Below are 22,294 nucleotides of genomic sequence, written 5' to 3'. Positions count from 1 at the left end.
TTTTTTTCCTCCTAGGTGACCTCTTGATTAAATTTCACAACTTCATATTCTATCTACATGTTGATGATTTACAAGTCTATGATTCCAGCCCAGATTTCTCTCAGGGATGCCAGGCTATCCTTTGCTAGCTATCTTATAGCTAACTACCATATAACTCCAGGTGGCTATCTAGCATGCATCTCAAACTTGACATGACCAAAACAAAATTATGTTTTTTAACCAGAAAATTCCTAATCTAAGTAGCTTCTTTTTTAAAGATTTATTTATTTATTTATTTATTTGAGTGAGAGAGGGAGAAGAAGATATAATCTCAAGCAGACATCATGCCAAGCAGGGAGCCCAATGCAGAGCTTGATCTCACGACCCTGAGATCATAACCTGAGCCCAAATCAAGAGTCCGACACTTATTCAACTACACCATCCAGTCATCCCAACCACAACAAAACTGTTAACAAATATGTTCTGCCAGAGTCCTACTCATCTCAATAAATATCATTACTATTTACCTACCTAGTTGCTCCAACCAATAATGCAGAAGTTAGGCATGATTCCTCTCTTTGCCTCACTCCCTCTAGCTGCTGCCAATCCCTGAGCAAGCCCTGTCCAATTTATTTTCAAAAGAAACTCCAAATCTGTCTACTTCTCTACATTTCTATCATCACTTCAGTTCAAATCATCACCAACTCTCATATGAATTAGTACAAGTCTTAGAACTAGTCTCTTTGCCTCTACTCTGTATTCCCCACAATCACTCCATTTCCATACAGTAACCAGAACATTCTTTCTAATTACAAATCAACTCACATCATGTCCCCATTTAAAAACCTCCAAAAAACACATTACCCTAGCTTTATTTATTTTTTAAAGATTTTATTTATTTATTCATAGAGACGCAGAGAGAGAGGCAGAGACACAGGCAGAGAGGGAGAAGCAGGCTCCATGCAGAGAACCTGATGTGAAACTCCATCCAGGGTCTCCAGGATCACGCCCGGGCTGCAGGCGGTGCTAAACCACTGCGCCACCGCCACCGGGGGCTGCCCTACCCTAGCTTTAAAATCTCAGTGTCATCTGGTCTCTGCCTTCTTCTGGCACCACTCTCTCCCTCTCATCCACCATTTTCGCCTTCTTTTTATTTCCTCCAAGATACCAAGTTCATTCCTCATTAACTTTGCATTAGAATGTCTGATCTGGTTATCTCTGAATTCTCCTAACCGCTATGCTCTTAGAGAGGTATTCTCCAGTCTCTTAATCTAAAGTAGTTACCTGTTAATTCTCTAACACATCACTTTAACTCTCTGCATAGTACTTTTTTTTTTTTTTTTTTTTTTTAAGATTTTATGTGGGCAGCCCAGGTGGCTCAGCGGTTTAGCGCCGTCTTCAGCCCAGGGCCTGATCCTGGGGACCTGGGATTGAGTCCCATGTCGGGCTCTCTGCATGGAGCCTGCCTCTCCCTCTGCCTGTGTCTCTGCCTCTCTCTCTCTCTCTCTCTCTTTCTCTGTGTGTCTCTCATGAATAAATAAATAAAATCTAAAAAAAAAAAAAGATTTTATGTAATTACTTCAGAGAGAGCAGCTAGAGAGAGAGAGAGAGAGAAAGAAAGAGAGCACGAGAGAACATGAGAGCGAGAGAGCACATGAGTGCAGAGAGAGGCAGAGGGAGAAGCAGGCTCACTACTGAGCAGGGAGCCTGATGGGGGGATTCATTGATCCCAGAACCCCAGGATCATGACCTGAGCTGATGCAGATACCTTTTTTTTTTTTAAGATTTTATTTATTTATTCATGAGAGACACAGAGAGGCAGAGACATAGGCAGAGGGAGGAGAAGCAGGCTCCATGCAGGCAGCCCAATGTGGGACTCAATCCTGGGACTCCAGGATCACGCCCTGAGCCAAAGACAGATGCTCAACCACTGAGCCACCAGGCATCCCGCGAAGGCAGATGCTTAAGCATCTGAACCATTAAAGCACCCCTCATTAAATGGTTTTTAAGACCATTGTCTTTTGGGGGCCCTGGCTGTCTCAGTCAGTTAAGCATCCCCCTTCAGGCTGGGGTCATGATCCTGGCGTCCTGGAATGGAGTTCCACATGGGGCTCCCTTCTCAGCAGGGAGACTGCTTCTCCCTCTCCCTCCTGTTCATGCTCTAACTGTATATGTGTCTCTCTCAAATGAATAAATCTTTAAAAAATAATAATAAAAATAAAATAAAAAATGGTCTGTTTATTCTGCCCAGAATACAAGATCCACAAGAGGAGGGACTTTGTCTCTCTTGGTTACCAGTGTATTACTAGTGCTCTACATACTAGAAACTCAATAAATTTAGCAGGCTTAGTTACCCCTACCCACAAAGAGCTCACAATCCATTCGAAGAAACAAACATTTAAATAATAAATGTAATGCTAGCAGCATAATGAAATGTCACAGAATTGGGATCCCTGGGTGGCGCAGCGGTTTGGCGCCTGCCTTTGGCCCAGGGCGCGATCCTGGAGGCCCGGGATCGAATCCCACATCGGGCTCCCGATGCACGGAGCCTGCTTCTCCCTCCGCCTGTGTCTCTGCCTCTCTCTCTCTCTCTCTGTGACTATCATAAATAAATAAAAATTAAAAAAAAAAAAAAAAGAAACAATGAAATGTCACAGAAGCCAGCAGCAGGAGTGATTAATTCTGTCTTGGGCGCTGGAAAGACTTCACAGAAGAGAGGAGCTATGAGCTAAACCTTAAAGATTAACTGAGAGATTCACCAGATTACTGCTTATGTTTGTTCTGGAAGAAGCAGCCATGGAGGGAAAGAAAATAGATTGAGCAAAAGTATAATGAGGAAAGGAGGAAGAAAGATGGAGTCAATCATCTGCTGATATCAGGCACTGTGGATAATGAAGGAAAGGACACAAGTAGTCTTACAATTTAGGAAGATCAACTCAAGGGGTGATAAGACTTGAAGCACGCAGACCAGTTAGGAGGTTACTGCAACTGTCCAAGGAAAAATAAAAATGGTCTAATCCAAGACTCTGGAAATATGGTTGGAAAGGAAAAGGCAGATTTAGGAGATTAAAATCAGATCTAGAGATCAAGCAGATACAAGTGATAAGGGAGAAGAAGCAAGGTCAAATCCAATGTTTCTGATTTAGGCAACTGCATGACTATTAATAAGCAGGGGATCTACAAGGTTTAGATTCTGTGGGAAAAATAATGAATTCCAAAGTGCCCATAAGATGTGCAGGTGGGGATCCCTGGGTGGCGCAGCAGTTTGGCGCCTGCCTTTGGCCCAGGGCGCGATCTTGGAGACCCGGGATCGAATCCCATGTCGGGCTCCCGGTGCATGGAGCCTGCTTCTCCCTCTGGCTATGTCTCTGCCTCTCTCTCTCTCTCTCTCTCTGTGTGACTATCATAAATAAATAAAAATTAAAAAAAAAAATGTGCAGGTGGATTTTGGAAATACAGATCTGGATACCAGGAGAGAGAGATTTGAGTTAAATATAGAGATTTGGATGCTGTGTCTCTGTGTATAGTGAATTACATTAGCTATGAAAAATGAAAGAAAAGGGTGGCTAAGAACAAATTTCTCAGAAACATTAACATTTAGGGACTGGATAGAACAAAAGGAGACTATGAGGGAGACTGAACAGGAATAGGAAGAGAAAAACCAAGTGTGGACGATATCCATAGTCTAAAGCAGCAAAGATGGGATGCCTGCGTGACTCAATTGGTTAAGCATCCAACTCTTTTTTTTTTTTTTTTAAAGATGTATGTATTTATTCATGAGACAGAGAGAGAGAGAGAGAGAGAAGAGAGAGGCAGAGACATAGGCAGAAGGAGAAGCAGGCTCCTCTCAGGGGGCTCGATGTGAAACTCAATCCCAGATCCTGGGATCACAACCTGAGCCAAAGGCAGACAGATACCCAACCGCTGAGCCACTCAGGTGTCCTAAGCATCCAACTCTTGATTTTGGCTCAGGTCATGATATCAGGTTTATGAGATGGAACAGGGCATGGAGCCTGCTTAAAATTCGCTCTCACTTTCCTTCTGCCCCTCTCTCCCTAAAAAATAAAAATAAAGAAGGAGCGTCTGGGTGGCTTAGTCAGTTAAGCATCTGCCTTTGGCTCAGGTCATGATCCTGGGGTCCTGGGATGGAGCCCACCCACCCACCCAGGAGGGAGCCTGTTTCTCCTTTTCCCTACCCCCTGCTTATGCTCTATATCTCTCTTTCTCTCAAATAAATGATAGATAGAAAGAAAGAAAGAAAGAAAGAAAGAAAGAAAGAAAGAAAGAAAGAAAGAAGCAGAGAAGCAAAAAATAAATTAAACAAATAAAGAAATAGAGAAGCAAAACACACTAAGGATTGAAAAGCATCATCTGGGTTTGACAGGTCACTGAGCAGAGCAATTTTAGGGGAGTGGTGGGGACAAAATCAAATTACCTGCCTGAAGAATAAATAGGCTGTGAGAAAGTGAAGACAACAGGTGGAAGACTACTTTTATGAACAGAAGAGAAACAATAACTGGGGGTGGGGGTGGGGGGACAAAGAACTAGGGGAAAAATAAATGCAGACATAAAGGCTGAAGATTCAGATGAAAGAAAAACAGTGATACAAGGTCACAGAGGGATTAACAATATGGAACAGAAAGGAAAGGCCAACACGAATGCAGTAAAGCCTGTAGGTGTGGAAAAAAGAAGTAAAGGTAGCTTTCACTTGATAAGCTTTGAGAGAAAGGGAGAGAATACTAGGGGACTTAAGATTGGCTGGATTAACAATTTACCAAGAGCAAGCTTATTTAGGTGAGACAGAGGAGCCTAACTAGTTACCCAACAACCTCCTACTAATAGGAACGATCTTATTTTATCTTACATCCTTACTTAGAAATTTGAGATCTGGTGGAAAACCAGAGTACTTGTGGAAAAAAAGAGCAGACGTGAACCAGAAACGCTAGCAAAAGTTCAAATTGCCTCTCACAAGAAAGTGGTAGTAGAGGGAAGAGGATAGATGGCCAAGCAGATGGGAAAACACTGTTAATCAATATTGGGCCTGGTCCAGCTACTCAAAAATCACAGCCTATTTTCTCAATGTCTTAACAAATCTGAAAATCCACACTCACCTAGAAGCTATAATACTTAATTTCCAAGAATTTGAAGGATGTGTCCTGCCACAATATTCTGAATGTCCAAGCTTCAGTTCATTAAGTAATCCCTAGGAGAACAGATAGCTTGGCTAGATTTTGGATGATATTCATGTATTCCCCAATTACCTTGATAAATGTCTTCCTGTACTTTCTAATGCACAGAAGTAGACAACATATCTTTAGGTGACACAGCAGTGTCCCAGGATAGGAAGATAGTGGGGAAGGAAAGCTAGTAGCATCATGATTGAGAATAAGCAAACTTGGGATCCCTGGGTGGCGCAGCGGTTTGGCGCCTGCCTTTGGCCCAGGGCGCGATCCTGGAGACCCGGGATCGAATCCCACGTCGGGCTCCCGGTGCATGGAGCCTGCTTCTCCCTCTGCCTGTGTCTCTGCCTCTCTCTCTATCTCTCTGTGACTATCATAAATAAATAAAAAAAAAATTAAAAAAAAAAAAAGAGAATAAGCAAACTTAACAAATAAGTAAAAATAAATGGAAAAATATTCCTGAAGTCTTTTTTTTTTTTAAGGTTTTATTTATTCATGAGAGACACACACACACAGAGAGGCAGAGACATAGGCAGAGGGAGAAGCAGGCTCCATACAGGAAGCTTAATGTGGGACTCAATCCTGGGACTCTGGGATCATGCCCTGAGCCAAAGGCAGATGCTCAACCACGGAGCCACCCAAGGTGTCCTGCATCTTTTTTTTTTTTTTTTATTTTTTTTTTTTTATTTATGATAGTCACACAGAGAGAGAGAGAGAGAGGCAGAGACACAGGCAGAGGGAGAAGCAGGCTCCATGCACTGGGAGCCCGACGTGGGATTCGATCCCGGGTCTCCAGGATCACACCCTGGGCCAAAGGCAGGCACCAAACTGCTGCGCCACCCAGGGATCCCTGCATCTTTTTTCTTAAAGCAGGTTCTATCTACACCCAATGTGGGCCTCAAACTCACAACCCCTAGATCAAGAGTCACATGCTCTACTGAGCCAGCCAAGCACTCACACACAACATATTTTTTAAGTTATTTAAAATATACTAAAAAAAGAAACAAAATTAAGTTAAAATTCATATTTACTTAGGAAATTACATTTCTGGAATTCTTTAAGGTCTCCCTCTTCCGGGAAGCCTGGGTGGCTCAGCGGTTTAGTGCCTGCCTTCAGTCCAGGGCGAGATCCTGGAGTCCCAAGATGGAGTCCCGCATCCGGCTCCCTGCATAGAGCCTGCTTCTCCCTCTGCCTCTGTCTCTGCCTCTCTCTTTCTCTCTCTCTCTCTCTGTGTGTCTCTCATGAATAAATAGAATATATTTTTAAAAAATCTCTTCATCCTTTCACTTTGTAATAAAATATTCCCCTGGGGCACCTGGGATGCTCAGTGGTTGAGCATCTGCCTTCAGCCTGGGTCATGATCCCAGGGTCCTGGGATTGAGTCTCACATTGAGCTCCCCATGGGGAGCCTGTTTCTCTCTCTGCCTGTGTCTCTGCCTCTCTGTGTCTCTCATGAATCAATAAATAAAATCTTAAAAAAAAAAAAAAAAGAATTCCCCTACCCTTAGCCCATGAAAACCATTCAAATATATAAATTCAAACATATGGGGGATCCCTGGGTGGCTCAGCGGTTTAACGCCTGCTTTCGGCCCAGGACGCAATCCTGGGGTCCTGGGATCAAGTCCCACATTGGGATTCCTGCTTCTCCTTCTGCCTGTATCTCTGCCTCTCTCTCTCTCTCTCATGAATAAATAAATAAAACCTTTAAAAATATATTTAAAAAAATAAATTTAATCATATAGTGAATAGCCTTTTGAGTTTAGCTTCTTTCACTTACCATAATGCATATGAGATTCATTCATGTTATTGCATATATAAACAGTTCCTTTTTATTGCTAAATAGTATTATACTGTGAATATATCACAGTTGGTTTATCCATACTGAAGTTGAAGAGTATTCAGGTTGTTTCTAGTTTTCGGTTAAGTACAAATAAAGCTGCTATAAATATTCACATATAGGTTTTTATGTCATAGGTTGTCATTTCACTTGGGTAAATACTTGGGTCATATGTTAAATGTATGTTTTACTTAGTAAGAAATCACCACAGTGTTTTCCAAAGTTCTAGTTGTTCCACATCCCTGCCAGCCCATAATCTAGTCAGTTTCTTTTGTTATTGTTTTTTAGCCATTCTAATGGTATATCTCATTATGATTTTAATTTGCATTTTTCTAATAACTGAGATGCTGAGCACATTCTCACACACTTACCTGCCATCAATCTATCTTCTCCAGGGCCACCTTGGTCACTTAGTCAGTTAAGTATCTGTCTCTTGATTTCAACTCAGGTCACAATCTCAGTCATGGGATCCAGCGCCACACTGGGCTCTGCACTGCTGAGTATGGAGCCTGCTTAAGGCTCTATCCCTCTGCCCTCCCCTACTCCCTTCACTCTCACCCAGCTCCCTCACTCCCCTACTCCCTCACTCTCACCAGCCACTATCTTCTCCAATGAAGTTATTCAAATCTTTCACTCGTTTTATGGTGCTCTTTGCTTCTTGATGAGCTGTGAGCTCTTTATTCATTCTAGATATGAGTCTATGCATGTCTGATCTATGACTTGCAAATGTTTTCTCCCATTCTGTGTCTTTTTTTTTTTTTTTTTTTAAAGTAAGCTCCATGGAGCCCGAGTGGCTCAGTGAAGCGTCTGCCTTTGGCTCACATCATGATCCCAGGATCGAGCTCCACATCAGGCTCTCTGCTCTCTCTGCCTGCCACTCTGCCTACTCGTCCTCTGTCAAATAAATTAATAAAATCTTTAAAAAATAGGGATCCCTGGGTGGCGCAGCGGTTTGGCGCCTGCCTTTGGCCCAGGGCGCGATCCTGGAGACCCAGGACCGAATCCCACGTCGGGCTCCCGGTGCATGGAGCCTGCTTCTCCCTCTGCCTGTGTCTCTGCCTCTCTCTCTATCTCTCTGTGACTATCATGAATAAAAAAAAATAAAATAAAATAAAATAATTAAAAAAAAATAAAGAAAGAAAAAAAAGTAAAGTAAGCTCCATGCCCAACATAGGGCTCAAATTCACAACCCTGAGATCAAAAGTCACATGCTCTACCAACTGAGCCAGCCAGGCACCCCATCTCTTGTTTTTTCATTTAGTATCTTTTACAGAGTAAAGGTTTAAAAATTTTTAAGATTTTATTTATTTACTCATGAGAGACACAGAGAGAGGCAGAGACACAGGCAGAGGAAGAAGCAGGCTCCCTGCAAGGAGCCCAATGTGGGACTCGATCTTGGATCCTGGGATCACCTGAGCCCAAGGCAGATGCTCAACCACAGAGCCACCCAGGTATCCCAGGAAGTTTTAAATTTTGATGAAGTTCAATTTATCAACTTTTTTCAATTTTATGGATCTTGTTTTTGGTTTGTATCTAAGACCTCTTTACCTAACTCAAGGTAACAAAGATTTTTCTCCTTTTTTTTTTTTTTTTTTTTTAATTTTTATTTATGATAGTCACACAGAGAGAGAGAGAGAGGCAGAGACACAGGCAGAGGGAGAAGCAGGCTCCATGCACCGGGAGCCCGACGTGGGATTCGATGCCAGGTCTCCGGGATCGCGCCCTGGGCCAAAGGCAGGCGCCAAACCGCTGCGCCACCCAGGGATCCCTTCTCCTGTTTTATTTCAAATATTTTATAGTTTTCCATTTTACATTTAAGTCTATGATCAATTTTAAGTTAATTTTTACAAATGGTATGAAGTATAGGTTGGGTTACAGTTTTTCTTTCTTTTACTTATAGATATCCAGTTGTTCCAACAACTCATTGTTAAATCTTTTCTCTTTTGATTTGCCTTTGTACCTCTGTAGAAAATCAAATGGCTATATTTAATAGTCTATTAAATATATGGTCTATTTCTGGACTTTCTATTTTTTCATTGATCTGTCAAACTATCCTTTTGCCAATATCATACTGTCGAACCTTTCAGTAAGTCTTGAAATCAGGCAGTATGAATCTTCCAACTTTGTCATCCTTTTTCAAAATTGTTTTGGCTGCCTTGGTCCCTTTGCCTTTCTACATAAATTTTACAATCAGCTGTCAAAGACTTTTTTTTTTTTTTAAGATTTTATTCATTTATTCATGAGAGAGAGAGAGAGAGAGAGAGAGAGGCAGAGACACAGGCAGAGGGAGAAGCAGGCTCCATGCAAGGAGCCCGACATGGGACTCGATCCCGGGACTCCAGGATCATGCCCTGGGTGGAAGGCAGGTACCAAACCGCTGAGCCACCCAGGGATCCCCTGTCAAAGACGTTTTAAACCTTCCCCAAAAGTGTCTACTTTTAGGTGGGAATAAACTGCCTAGGATTACTTTTAACAAAGATGGAGTGTTGCAAGGGTTGAAAATCTTGTTTATTTTTTTAAATTCTGATTTTTTATTTGCACAGCTGCTCTGGGATTTCCTACAGTTGTGCAGAAGTTAAGAAAAATACTTCAGGGGTACCTGAGCATGAGAGAGAGAGAGCACATGAGCGTGCACAAGTGGGGGTGGAGGCGGGCAGAGGCAGAGGGAAAGGAGAGAATCCTCAAGCAGATACCACACTGAGTGCAGAGCCTGACACAGGGCTCAATCCCAGGACCTTAAGATCATGAGCTGAGCCAAAGTTGGAGGCTTGGGTATGCCGGGGTGGCTCAGCGGTTGAGTGCCTGCCTTTGGCTCAGGGCGTGATCCTGGAGTCCCAGTACTGAGTCCTGCATTGAGCTCCCTGCATGGAGCCTGCTTCTCCCTCTGCCTATGTCTCTACCTCTCTCTGTGTCTCTCATGAATAAATAAATAAAATCTTAAAAAAAAAAATCAAAACATGGGCAGCCCCGGTGGTTTAGCTAAGGTTTAGTGCTTCCTTCAGCCCAGGGTGTGATCCTGGAGATCTGGGATCGAGTCCCACGTCGGGCTCCCGGCATGGAGCCCGCTTCTCCCTCTGCCTGTCTCTCTCTGTGTGTCTCTAATAAATTAATAAATAATATTTTTTAAAAAATTAAAATAAAATAAAATAAAATAAAATAAAATAAAATAAAACAAAACAAAACAAAAACGAAGTTGGAGGGCAGCCCCAGTGGCGCAGCGGTTTAACACCGCCTGCAGCCCGGGGTGTGATCCTGGAGACCCAGGATCCAGTCCCAGGTCGGGCTCCCTGCTTGGAGCCTGCTTCTCCCTCTGCCTGTGTCACTGCCTCTCTCTCTGTCTCTATGAATAAATTAAAAAAAAAAAAAAAAACTTAAAAAAAAAAAAAGTTGGAGGCTTAAGCAACTGAACCACCCAGGCTTCCCAAACTTCTTGTATTTTACAAACAATGGTCCCTCTGCTGTCAGTAAACTTTCCTCATTCTTCATCTAATTCCTACTCACCCTTCAGGTCTTTCCTGGAGGACATTCCTCCATCCACAAGTGTTTCTTGATCCCCCAAATATGCATCAAGGGTTAACATGTTTCTACTGTACCCTGAGGACCTCTAACATCACTCTAGATAAATAGGGGGGCCTGGGTGGCTCAGTCAGTTAAGTGCCTGACTCCTGGTTTTGGCTAAGGTCATGATATCAGGGTCGTGGGATCAAGCCCCATGCTGGGCTCAGCTTGTTGTCTACTAGAGATTATCTCCCTCCCCCTTTCCCTCTGCTCCCCCCCACCTGCTTGCACATGCTCTCCCTAAAATGAAGTCTTTAAAACAAATAAATAATAAAACTTTAAACAAAAAAGAATTGCTTGTTATTTTTTGTGGGATTTTTCTTTTAGTCCTTATCTTTTAGAGAAATATACAGAAGTATTAATTTATGAATCTGGGATTTGTTTAAAAATACCTTGGGTGGGTTAATCAGTAGGAGCAACATAGATAACACAAGATGGACACGAGTTGACAATTACTGTAACAGTGATAAGAATTCCTTATACCGATGTTTACTCTTGCTTTTATTTGAAATTTTCCATTATAAAGAGGTAAAAAGAAAACCTACCTACAGAATTAATTTTCTCTTTAACTTTAAATCTCCAAGGAAAGGGAGAAAAGGAGAGGTATGGGGAGTTAAGTCTTGAATCAAGTTGAGACCCTAGGGATGTCTGTGATTTCCAGCATTTGATTCTCCTGTCAAAGCCAGGCATCCTGTTTAATGTCAATATTTAAAATGTTTAGTAAAGTCAACCAACAACTTTAGATACTATGCATATTACTTCCTTTCATAAAACATGTTTTTCCTTTTATTTCAAAATCATAAACTACGAAAAAGCACCTAAATCATAGGAAACTGCCCTTCCAGAAAACAACAGCATGTGTATCTTTCACTTATCATTCAGTATATTTATTTCAGTGTTTTCAGTTCTTATATAACTGGTGAAAAAGCTACAGAGTAGCAGATGAGACAGTTGGCTTGAATTCCTAATCCCAACTCTGAACCAATCTGGCACTGGTTCAAAATTGTCCTGTGGTCTGCTGAGGTTCTAGTTCATAAAAAACATCTAGTTTCCAATCAGAGACATTCAGTGGAATAGAATCCTTTCCCTCCTATATTTATAACTGACGTTGGAAAAAGGAGTTTTCAGGGTACCTGGCTGGATCAGTCGGTAGAGCATGAGTCTCCTGATCTCAGGGTCATGACTTCAAGCTCCACACTGGGTGTGGAGCCTACTTAAGGAAGGGGAAGGGAAGGAAAAGGGAAAGGAGGGGCACCTGGGTGGCTCAGGGGTTAAGCATCTATCTGCCTTTGGCTCAGGTCGTGGTTCCCAGGGTCCTGGGATAAAGTCCCGCATCGGGCTCCTGTTGAGGAGCCTGCTTCTCTCTCTGCCTGTGTCTCTAATGAATAAATAAAATCTTAAAAAAAAAAAAAAAAAAAAAAAAAGGAAAAGAAAATTTCACTGGGGAGCCCAGCTAGATCAGTTGGTAGAGCAGCATGCAACTCAATCTTGGGGTCATGGGTTCAAGCCCCATGTTGGGTGGGTGTAGAAATTACTTAAATGAATAAATAAATGGGGCACCCGGGTGGTTCAGTGGTTGAGCATCTGCCTTCCTCTCAGGTCATGAACTGGGGGTCTTGGAATTGAGTCCCAAATCAGGCTCTTCAAAGGGAGCCTGCTTCTCCCTCTGCCTCTGTGTCTCTCATGGATAAAAAATAAAATAAAATAAAACTTTATTTTTAATTTTTTTTAAAGATTTTATTTATTTATTCATGAGAGAGAGAGAGGCAGAGACACAGACAGAGTCGGAGAAAGAGGCTCCAAGCAGGGAGCCCGACGCAGGACTCGATCCCAGGTCTCCAGGATCATTCCCTGGGCTGAAGGCGGCGCTAAACCACTGAGCCACCGGGGCTGCCCTATTTTTTAATTTTTTTATTGTAGTTCGATTTGCCAACACATAGTATAACACCCAGTACTCATCCCATCATCAAGTGCCCATCACCCAGTCACTCCATCCCCCCGCCCACCTCCCCTTACACTACCCCTTATTCTTTTCCCAGACTTAGGAGTCTCTCATGTTTTGTCACCCTCTCTAATTTTTCCCACTCATCTTCCCTCCTTTCCCCTATAATCCCTTTAAATTAAACCTTAAAAAAATGGAAAAATAAGGAAAAGTATTAGCACTGTCTAAATTACTACCATAGAAAAGATACTTAGTACCACATTCCCATAACGCCAATCCCTCCAGATAATGTGAATGAATAGCATACAAAGCAGCTGGAACACAGACTCACAGGGTAATCACACTGACTTAATTATTTATACTCTAATGATATCTAGATCTAGATCTGTATCTCCACTCTAAACCTTTCTACTAAACTCAAGACCCAAATATCTAGAAGTTTGTTTTTTTTAAGATTTTATTTATTTATTCATGAGAGACACACAGAGAGAGAGAGAGAGAGAGAGAGAGGCAGAGACACAGGCAGAGGGAGAAGCAGGCTCCATGCAGGGAGCCTGATGTGGGACTCGATCCTGGGACTCCAGGATCATGCCCTGGGCCGAAGGCAGGCCCAAACCAGGGATCCCCAAATATCCAGAAGTTTATTGGACATTTGCTCCTGGATTTTCCTGACACCTCAAATCTAATATACCTAAATCAAATTCATTTTCCCTCAAATGTAACACTGTCTTACCCCTGTATAACCTACCTTAGTTAATGACCTCGCCATTTATTTAGTTGCCCAAGCAAGCAAATTCAAATCCATCTTTGACGATTCCTTCTCCCTTACACATTCCCCAACATAATAAAGTCAGTAAGATCCTTCTGGTCAGTCTCCTAAAAAGCTCTTTAACCTGTTTACAATTCACCATTACCACTGTAATTGAGATCTTCAAGATCTCTAAAGTGATCATCACACCAAGTCTCATAACCAAATAGTCTCCCTGCAGCCAATTTCACCCTTTAAAATCTAACTTCCACACTGCCAACAGTGTTACTTTTCTTAAACAGTGATCTGAATGTGTTCCTTACCTGACTAAAAACTCTCCTGTAACTCCCTAGCATCTACAAAACAAAATTCAGACCCCTCACCAAGGCCATTCACAATCCGGTATCTTTCACCTCACTTCATTCCATTCCTTCCTCATGCTCCATGATCTAGCCACATTAAACCACTGGCCCACAGGTCCATACTCCTATACCTCAGTGCCCTTATGCAAGCTGTTCTCCATATTTTGAAACACTATCCTCTCTAATCCTTTTTTTGTTGAAGCAGCCAAATTGTATTCATCCTCTAAAACCCAACTAACCCTGAGGTGCCTGGGCAGCTCAGTCTATTGAGCACCTGACTCTTGGTTTCGCCTCAGGTCATGATCTCAAGGTCATGAAACTGAACCCCGCAGAGGGTTCCCCACTCAGTATGGAGTCTGCTTGAGATTCCCATAAAGCTCCCTCTCCTTCTGCCCTTCCCATGCTTTCTCTCTCAAATAAATAAACAAGTAAATCTCTAAAAATTAAACAAATAAATAAGACTCAACTCGGGACGCCTGGGTGGCTCAGAGGTTAAGCGTCTGCCTTCAGCTCAGGGAGTGATCCTGGGGTCCTGGGATCGAGTCCTGCATCAGGCTCCCTGAACCGAGCCTGCTTCTCCTCCCTCTGCCTATGTCTCTGCCTCTCTCTCTGTGTCTTTTGTGGATAAATAAATAAAATCTTAAAAGATAATAATAATAAGACCCAAGTCTTTCTCTAGGAAGCTTTTTTCAACCATCCCATCCTCCCACCAGTGGTCCCACAGTACTTAGTGCAAATCTCTAGGATAGCACTTACTATGCTAATTCATAATCATTTATGCATTAGTCTCTAATTAAAATGTGCGCTCTTGGGGTGCCTGGCTGGCTCAGTTGGTAGAACATGTGACTAGATCTCAGAGTTGTGAATGTGAGCCCCAGATTGTATGTAGAGATTACTAAAGAAAATAAACAGGGGGCCCTGGGTGTTGCAGTCAGTTAAGCATTGGACTCTTAGTTTCAGCTCAGATCAAGATCTTGGAGTGGAGAGATAGAGCCCTGGGTAGGACTTTGCACTCAGTGCAAAGCGAGCATGCAGTAGGGAAGAGGCAGAGGGAGAATGTCACTCTCTCTCTGTGTGTGTGACTATCATAAATAAATAAAAATTTAAAAAAAATAAAATATATTTTTTTATGATAGTCACAGAGAGAGAGAGAGAGAGAGAGAGAGAGAGAGAGAGGCAGAGACACAGGCAGAGGGAGAAGCAGGCTCCATGCACCGGGAGCCCGACGTGGGATTCGATCCCGGGTCTCCAGGATCGCACCCTGGGCCAAAGGCAGGCACTAAACCGCTGCGCCACCCAGGGATCCCAAAAAAATTTTTTTTTAAAAGAGACCAGAGAGAGACCAAAAAGCTTAAGACATTCAAACCTGGTTTTGGTTTATTGGTGAAAAGAAAAGACACCACACAAATTCATGCTATTTCCACTTTTCATATTTTCCCCTACTAGCTTCAGGGTTAGTAGCCAGAAACTTAGTAACTAAGTTTATTAAACCACTCTTTAAATGACCTATATTTTCCCATGAAACAGTACAATACAATGCTATACTAAACCACCATTTTATAACTGAACCTTAAATCTAGTAACTTATTGCCCTCCTTGTATTAAATGCATTTTTAAAGGTGCCTGAGTGACTCAGTTAAGTATATGACTCTTGGTCTCAGTTCAGGTCTTGATCCACGTAGTGAGTTTAAGCCCCACATTGGGCTCCACACTGGGCACGAAGCCTACTTCATTTATTTTTATTTAAGATTTTTTTTTTAATTTAAGATTTTATTTATTTATTCATGAGAGACAGAGAGAGAGACAGAGAGAGAGGCAGAGACACAGGCAGAGGAAGAAGCAGGCTCCACGCAAGGAGCCTGATGCAGGGCTCGATCCCGGGATCATGACCTGAGCCGGAGGCAGACGCCCAACCGCTGAGTCACACAGGTGTCCCAAAGCCTACTTTTAAAATAAATAAATAAATAAATAAATAAATAAATGCTTTTTTAGGGGCACCTACCTGGCTCGGATGGAAGGGCATGGGATTCCTGACCTTGGGGTCATGAGTTTGAGCCCCATACTGGGGTACAGATACTACTTAAATAAATAAAACTTTTTTTTAATAAATAAAACTTTAAAAAATATACAAAACAAAAATAAATGCATTTTTTAAAAGATTTTTTTTTTTAAGATTTTATTTATTTATTCATGATAGACATAGAGAAAGAGAGAGAGAGAGGCAGAGAAACAGGCAGAAGCAGGCTCCATGCAGGGAGCCCGATGTGGGACCCGATCCTGGGTCTCCAGGATCAGGCCCTGGGCTGAAGGTGGTGCTAAACCGCTGAGCCACCAGGGTTACCCTAACTTTTTGAGACAGAGATAGCACAAGCAGGGAGAAGGGGAGAAGGAGAACCAGACTAGACTCCCTACTGAGCAAGGAGCCCTACAGTACAGGGCTGGATCCCAGGACCCCAGAATCATGACCTGAGTCAAAGGCAGATGCTTAACCAACAGTCACTCAGGTGCCCCCTAAATGCATTTTTAATAAAGAAAATTTAGCATTTTTCCTCTTGAGTTGTATTTCCTGTCACTCTAAGCTACAAAGCTCTAAAAGGGGCATAATCAAAAAATAATAAAATAAATTTTTAAAAAGGGGGCATAATCAAGACTTGATAGTGAAAAGACAGAAATAGATATTAAACACTTCTCTGCTGAGAAAGCATTCACCTCTCATCATTAGTACAGTGACTTCACACTTATCCCCACTCTGGTCAGCTGTGAAGCTTCAACCCTTCCCCTGGCCACTTTGCTTCTCACACTACTCTCACTTCCCACTTTATTATATTAGTATCATCTTTTTAGAGTTCCTATTACATTTTAGGAGTTGAAACCCAAGAATCAGGCTCATGTCTTCTGAAAATGTTCTAAGCTTCCTGTCCTGCTCTGCTGCATTATACAATGCTACTCTGCCAAAGTCTTAGCTCATTTCCTCCACCTTCTTGTCCTGATATGGTGGTACACATCAATCATGCCCTCTCCCTTTCCATTTTCAGACTTTACTCTCTGCTTGGAATGCCCTATCTACCTTGTCCATCTATGAGCATCACACAGGTTATGCAAGGGGCCTTTACTGACAATACCTGCACCCAGACTTCCATCAACTCTCACAAGTTGTACCTCCCTCTAGTAGAGCACATACTGTATTTCATCAATTCTAAGACATACTGGGGATCCCTGGGTGGCGCAGCGGTTTGGCGCCTGCCTTTGGCCCAGGGCGCGATCTTGGAGACCCGGGATCGAATCCCACATCGGGCTCCCGGTGCATGGAGCCTGCTTCTCTCTCTCTCTCTCTCTCTCTCTCTCTTCTCTCTCTGTGACTATCATAAATAAATTTTTTAAAAATTTTAAAAAAAATTCTAAGACATACTGTTCTTCCCACATTTCTTTAAAAACAGGTTATATTTTACAACTGATGGCATGCCAGTCTCATTAGCAGCATTTCTTTCTTTCTTGTTAAAGTAACTGTGAGCTTTACAACCTGACACCACAGATTTGATGAAATAAGGTATTAGATTCTGTAGCAATTACTTTATATACTTCTTTTTCCTCCACTAAACTGTAAATTGAGAGAGCAAGGGCTACATTATAAACATCTCTGACAAGCATAGATTTAAGCACTCAACAAATACTAGTTAGATAGCATTTATTCAGCATTTGCTAAGTATTAAGTACTATCCTAAGCATTTTACTTGTACTAATACATTTAACCCTCAAACAACCCATGCAGTAAGTATAGTTATTACAGATGGAGACACTGAGGTTAAGAAACAGAGGTAAACTCATTCAAAGATTCACAAAGTTGCAGAAGATTTGAACTCACATTTGTGGATTATGATTTATACTGCTCGTTATTATTTTTCCATTCAGCAAATATTTTTTATTTAAGATTTATTTGCTTATTTGGGCAGCCCCGGTGCCGCAGCGGTTTGGCACCGCCTGCAGCCCGGGGTGTGATCCTGGAGACCCTGGATCAAGTCCCACATCAGGCTCTCTGCATGGAGCCTGCTTCTCCCTCTGCCTGTGTCTCTGCCTCTCACTCTCCCTCTGTGTCTCTGTAAATAAATAAATAAAATATTTTTAAAAAAAGGATTTATTTGCTTATCTGAGAGAGAGAAAGCACACATAAGACAACTGGGGGAGGGGTAGAGGAAAAGAATCTGAAGCAGATTCCCCATCAAGTACCAGCCCAACATGGGCTGGATCTCACAATCCTGAAATCCTGACCTGAGCCAAAATCAGAGTCAAACGCTTAACTAACCAAGCCACCCAGGCAGGGCCCCCATTCAGTAAATATTTAAAGAGCAATTATTCTAGGGCCACTATGTACTGTGCTAAACACTGGTAAGCAAAACTGGGTCCTCAGAAGGCTACTCTGAATCATATATCCATTCTTGAATCCTTCACCCTCCAAACACCAGAATAACCTACAAATTCACTAAGTTAAATCTCTTTCCTCTTTACTTTTCCTTTTTAATGTCTTCCCTTATAACCCTCCCTTAAAGTTTTTAGCACTCTATCAAGAACCAAACATGACAAAAAACAACAAAAAAACCTTTGTGCTCAATTATTAGCAGCTGTGAAAGTATCACAAAGGACAATTCAGTTTAGGAATGGGTGGCAAGATCAAAAGGGCTCTAAAGGAACAAAGATTCTGTTCACAAGCAAATATTCAAAGTAAAAAAAGAGGTGAAAATACTATAATTTTGTTATTTCTTAACATCATAATTTTGTTTTTAAATAGACTATTTTAAAAAGTTTTCCCCTGGGACACCTGAGTGGCAGTTCAGTTGGTTAAGGATCCCACATTTGAACTCAGGGTTGTGAATTCAAGTTCCAAGTTGGGCACTGTAGTGGGTGTAGAGCCTGCTTAATTAATTAATTAGTTAATTAATTAATTAAATCCCAAGGCATGAGATTTTTTTAATTACTAATTTTATCAGAATAAAAATGAGTTAGTAACCATTAATTCCTTTTTAGCCCTTGCTTTCTCAGAGACTTATGAAAAGTCCTAACATTCCCACTTTGTTTTTATTGTTGTTAGAATATTTTACTTATTTAAAGATTTGAAAGAGAGAGAGCATGCACATGCACAAGCGCGAGCAGCAGTGGCAGAGAGGGAGAGGAAGAATTCCAAGCAGACTCCATGCTGAGCACGGAGTTTGATGCAGGCTCCATCTCAGGACCCTGAGATCATGACCTGAGCTGAAACCAAGAGTCCAATGCTTAACTGTGCCACCCAGGCACCCTTTACTTCCCCACTTATGACAGACTGCTCACATAACAGGTAATCAAAGCACTGACCATGCCCTTTCTCTCCCGCAGGGGAAGATTCTATTTGGTTCATCTACTACATAAAAATAACCACAAATAGGAAAAAAGAATAGAAAGGACAGGAAATTCTCTTCACAGCTGAACAAACCTCTATCATTTTAACATAACACAGACGGCATTATGGAATTATTTGAACCAATGGAAATTTCCAGTAGAAGGAAAAATACATTACCAAAATTAAAAACAAATATCCAATTATTAAAATAAAATAGGACAGCGAGGCCAGCTCTAACATTTTATACCTCTATTTCATCTTCTGTGTGGGAGTCAAAAACAGAATAAATTTGTATTCTGTAAAAGACCAATGAAAAGAGTAACAAGTGCTTTCGTTTTTAAATTATCCTTTAAAAAAAGAAGAATCGATGTTATGGATAATTACCGAGAGAACCAAGGAACTAGAGCAAAAACTTAAAGATGACCTATCACTGTGCATTTCCAGGAAAAAGAGGTAAAACAAGTTTTACCAGACAGAGAAGTTAAAGACACCTGGGGTTCATTTCCCCCATTCCTATAAAATAATTCACCGTTCTTATCTGAGAATCTTTAAGGATCTAGTACAGCCACTTCCCTACCCTTGCTCAGATGAAAGACAAATCACTAATTTCCAAAAGGCCTCTCCATTTCAAGCTTTCAATCAATCTTCATAGCCAGCAAAAGCTGAAGCATCCGTCTCCTTCTGTCCTTCTGAAAGAAGTTTCATCTCTTTCAAAAGCAGTGGCTAGAAAGCCATTTTCTCTCTCTAGAAGCACAAGGTTTAACTCTGTCCTCTGCTTTGTCTACCCTAAATAACAACAAGAATAACAACAAAGCCTCATGAGTGCTCCTTCAGCCTCTCAGAAAAGAACCAGCCACCTCCTGGCTCTTGCACAGCTGCTTCTGTCTTTCTCTGAAAGACACTCCACCCTGGAGGTTCCACAGGCAGAGTAACAAAAAGTGGAGCTGAAAAAGCTGCTACATGCTTCTCTGAACTCCAAAATAGAGACAGGGCCCTCAAGCAACCAGAAACTCCCTAGCAAAAGAAAACTTTTTTACAATTTAAAAATAACAAATTGTATTTGCACATCCCCCTTTGTGCAGCCCTCCCAGCTTGTCTCAAACTAGTTGTCTCAACTCATAATAAAGCACATTAATACCAACTGTGTTATAAGACAAGGAACATGAGTAAGATATGTTCTGAAAGCATTTAACAGATTGGCCCCTCCATTCTCTATTTCCTTTCTCTTGAGTAAGGAGCTACACACCATTTGTAAAAATGCCCAAGAGTATTTTTCCTACACAAGTCTGATGGCTAATTAGTCACATCACAAACTGGTATTTTTGCACATGATCCACCGTGCCTACGTAGAACGCACATATGTGCCTACTGAGGTTTTACAAACAACATGCTTCGCCTTGACAAAGAAATCAATCATTCTACTAATAACGGCAAGGTCTAAAATCCAGTAATATCGTGGTAATGTAGTACCATCGGCATAGTATCTACAATTTACAACCTTCATCAACAATCTCAAGCACATACCTGATGCTTGCAATAGCCCACTGAAGCACCCCACATGTTTAGAGGTTCAGAAAGGTTAAGTGGGACCGGCCCAAGGTTATATCTATCAGCCTTATCAATGGTGGACGTGGTTTCGAGCCTGTCAGACTCTAAGCCCCCTAGCTTTTTCCCCTAGATCCCTCCCAGCTTTAAACAGAGGGCTCCCGACTCCCATCCTCCACCCAGAAAAGCCCATGACTCTGGGCGACCGGCCCTTCCCTGCCTGGATCAGAGTTAGCTTCTTCTGCTCCAGCAGGGCTTTCATCCTCCACCACCCTCCCCCCGCGACCATTCTCTGAAAGAAGCGGAAAGGGAGAGGCGACCGAAAGCTTCTGGGGGAAGGGATGATGACAAACGGAGAAGCGCGGGACACTGCCCTGCCGAGGGCTCCCTCCCTCTGCAGCACTCACCTCCTTCCCTCCGCCAAGCTGTCCAGCCCCGGCGCGGGCGATCCGGCCACCTATGCCCCAAATTCTCCCATCATCACCTCAAACTGTCCCTCCCCCACGCCCCTTCGCCTCCGACAGAGCCCCTCCCGCTCCGAGGTCGAGGCATCCTTCCACCAGGCCACCCCTCTTCTCTCTCGGCGTCCACCCCTCTTCCACCATCACTCACTGTCGGTGACTGGGCCCGGCCCTCATGGCTGCTCCGTAGCCGCCCGCCGCCGCCACCGCTGCTCCACGCCCCGGCCCCTCAGTAGCCGCCGCCGCCGTCGGGACTCGCCGGGAGCCGCTCATGCGCCTGCGCAGCCTGGAGTGCCGGGGCCCTCTACAGACTCCCGCGCCTGCGCAGCCCGCGCCGAGGCGTCTTCTTCAGTGCCTGATGCCCTGGACACCCACCCCCACCCCCGGGTCTCAGGTGGATATGGCCGCTGGCCTCGAGGACTTGTTGGGCTTACAGGCTTTGGCGGCTGACCCTAGGTCCAAGGCCTCTGGATTATCTTGCCTATGTTTACTAAGTGCCTGGGCCGAGATGCCCATAAAGAGCCATAGACATAATGACACTTTTAAGATTCTGGATCCTACTTACACTTAAAGCTCTGAATGCAGGTGCTCTGAGGTGACTGATAACGAACTTGGATATCTTTCAAGAAGACGATCACATCTAGAATGCATTGGGGCTAATTGTGTAAGAAGCAACTTTGACATCCCATTATACACTACTGGCCAGGAACTGAGTGCTCCGAAGCCCCGAGCATCTTGTCAAGGAGGTGACTGCATTTAAACCTCTTCTGGACACTTAAATTCAGTCTGTCTATCAAGCGAATACTGTGTATTGGACAAAGATGTTCTAGGCATCTCATATCGGCTGCCATCAAGGAATTTGCAGGCTAGTAGTCCCCTACTTTCCAGCTCTCACTATGAAGCCTGGTCCTTGTGTAAATTGGTAAACAAAAACTAGACCTTTAGCCCAGGGAGACCCAACCATCAGCCCCTAGACCATTGTGCTGCCTTTCATAGCCAAACAAAAGATGAGACTTAATTGAGTCTTGGGAATTCAACAATACAGACTTCACAGCTGAGGGCAATGCACTGCAGTAGAAGAGAAGAGGAGATACAGGACTAAACTCTCTCCATATTACCATGATCCCCATCTCGTATCCAGCGCAGTCTTACCTCTACAGTTCAGAGTTTGGAGAGAGAGGGACCAAGATATAATACAAAGCAAATGAAGTTCAAGGAGGAGAAGGGATGTCAGGGAGCAGTTCATGATCTCAGGAGCGTGAGATCAAGCCCAGTTTGGGGTTACACGCTCAGCACAAAGCTTGAGATTCTTTC

At 42.8% G+C, this 22,294-nt stretch overlaps 1 protein-coding gene across 1 annotated transcript in view; it reads right to left on the bottom strand.

The window, feature by feature from the left end:
- Positions 1-21,258, bottom strand: part of FAM222B (family with sequence similarity 222 member B) — an 80,584-nt gene extending 59,326 nt beyond the window's left edge. The window contains exon 1 of the mRNA XM_041724855.1: positions 21,132-21,258. The gene's annotated coding sequence lies outside the window, so the exon portion shown is untranslated. The remainder of the gene's footprint in view (positions 1-21,131) is intronic.
- Between the last annotated feature and the right edge of the window lie 1,036 nt (positions 21,259-22,294).

The sequence above is a fragment of the Vulpes lagopus genome, chromosome 12 (genome assembly GCF_018345385.1).
Source record: "Vulpes lagopus strain Blue_001 chromosome 12, ASM1834538v1, whole genome shotgun sequence".
In the NCBI taxonomy this organism is placed as follows: Eukaryota; Metazoa; Chordata; class Mammalia; order Carnivora; family Canidae; genus Vulpes; species Vulpes lagopus.
The sequence above is the reverse complement of the archived record's forward strand: the minus strand, read 5'-3'. Positions and strand labels throughout refer to the sequence as shown.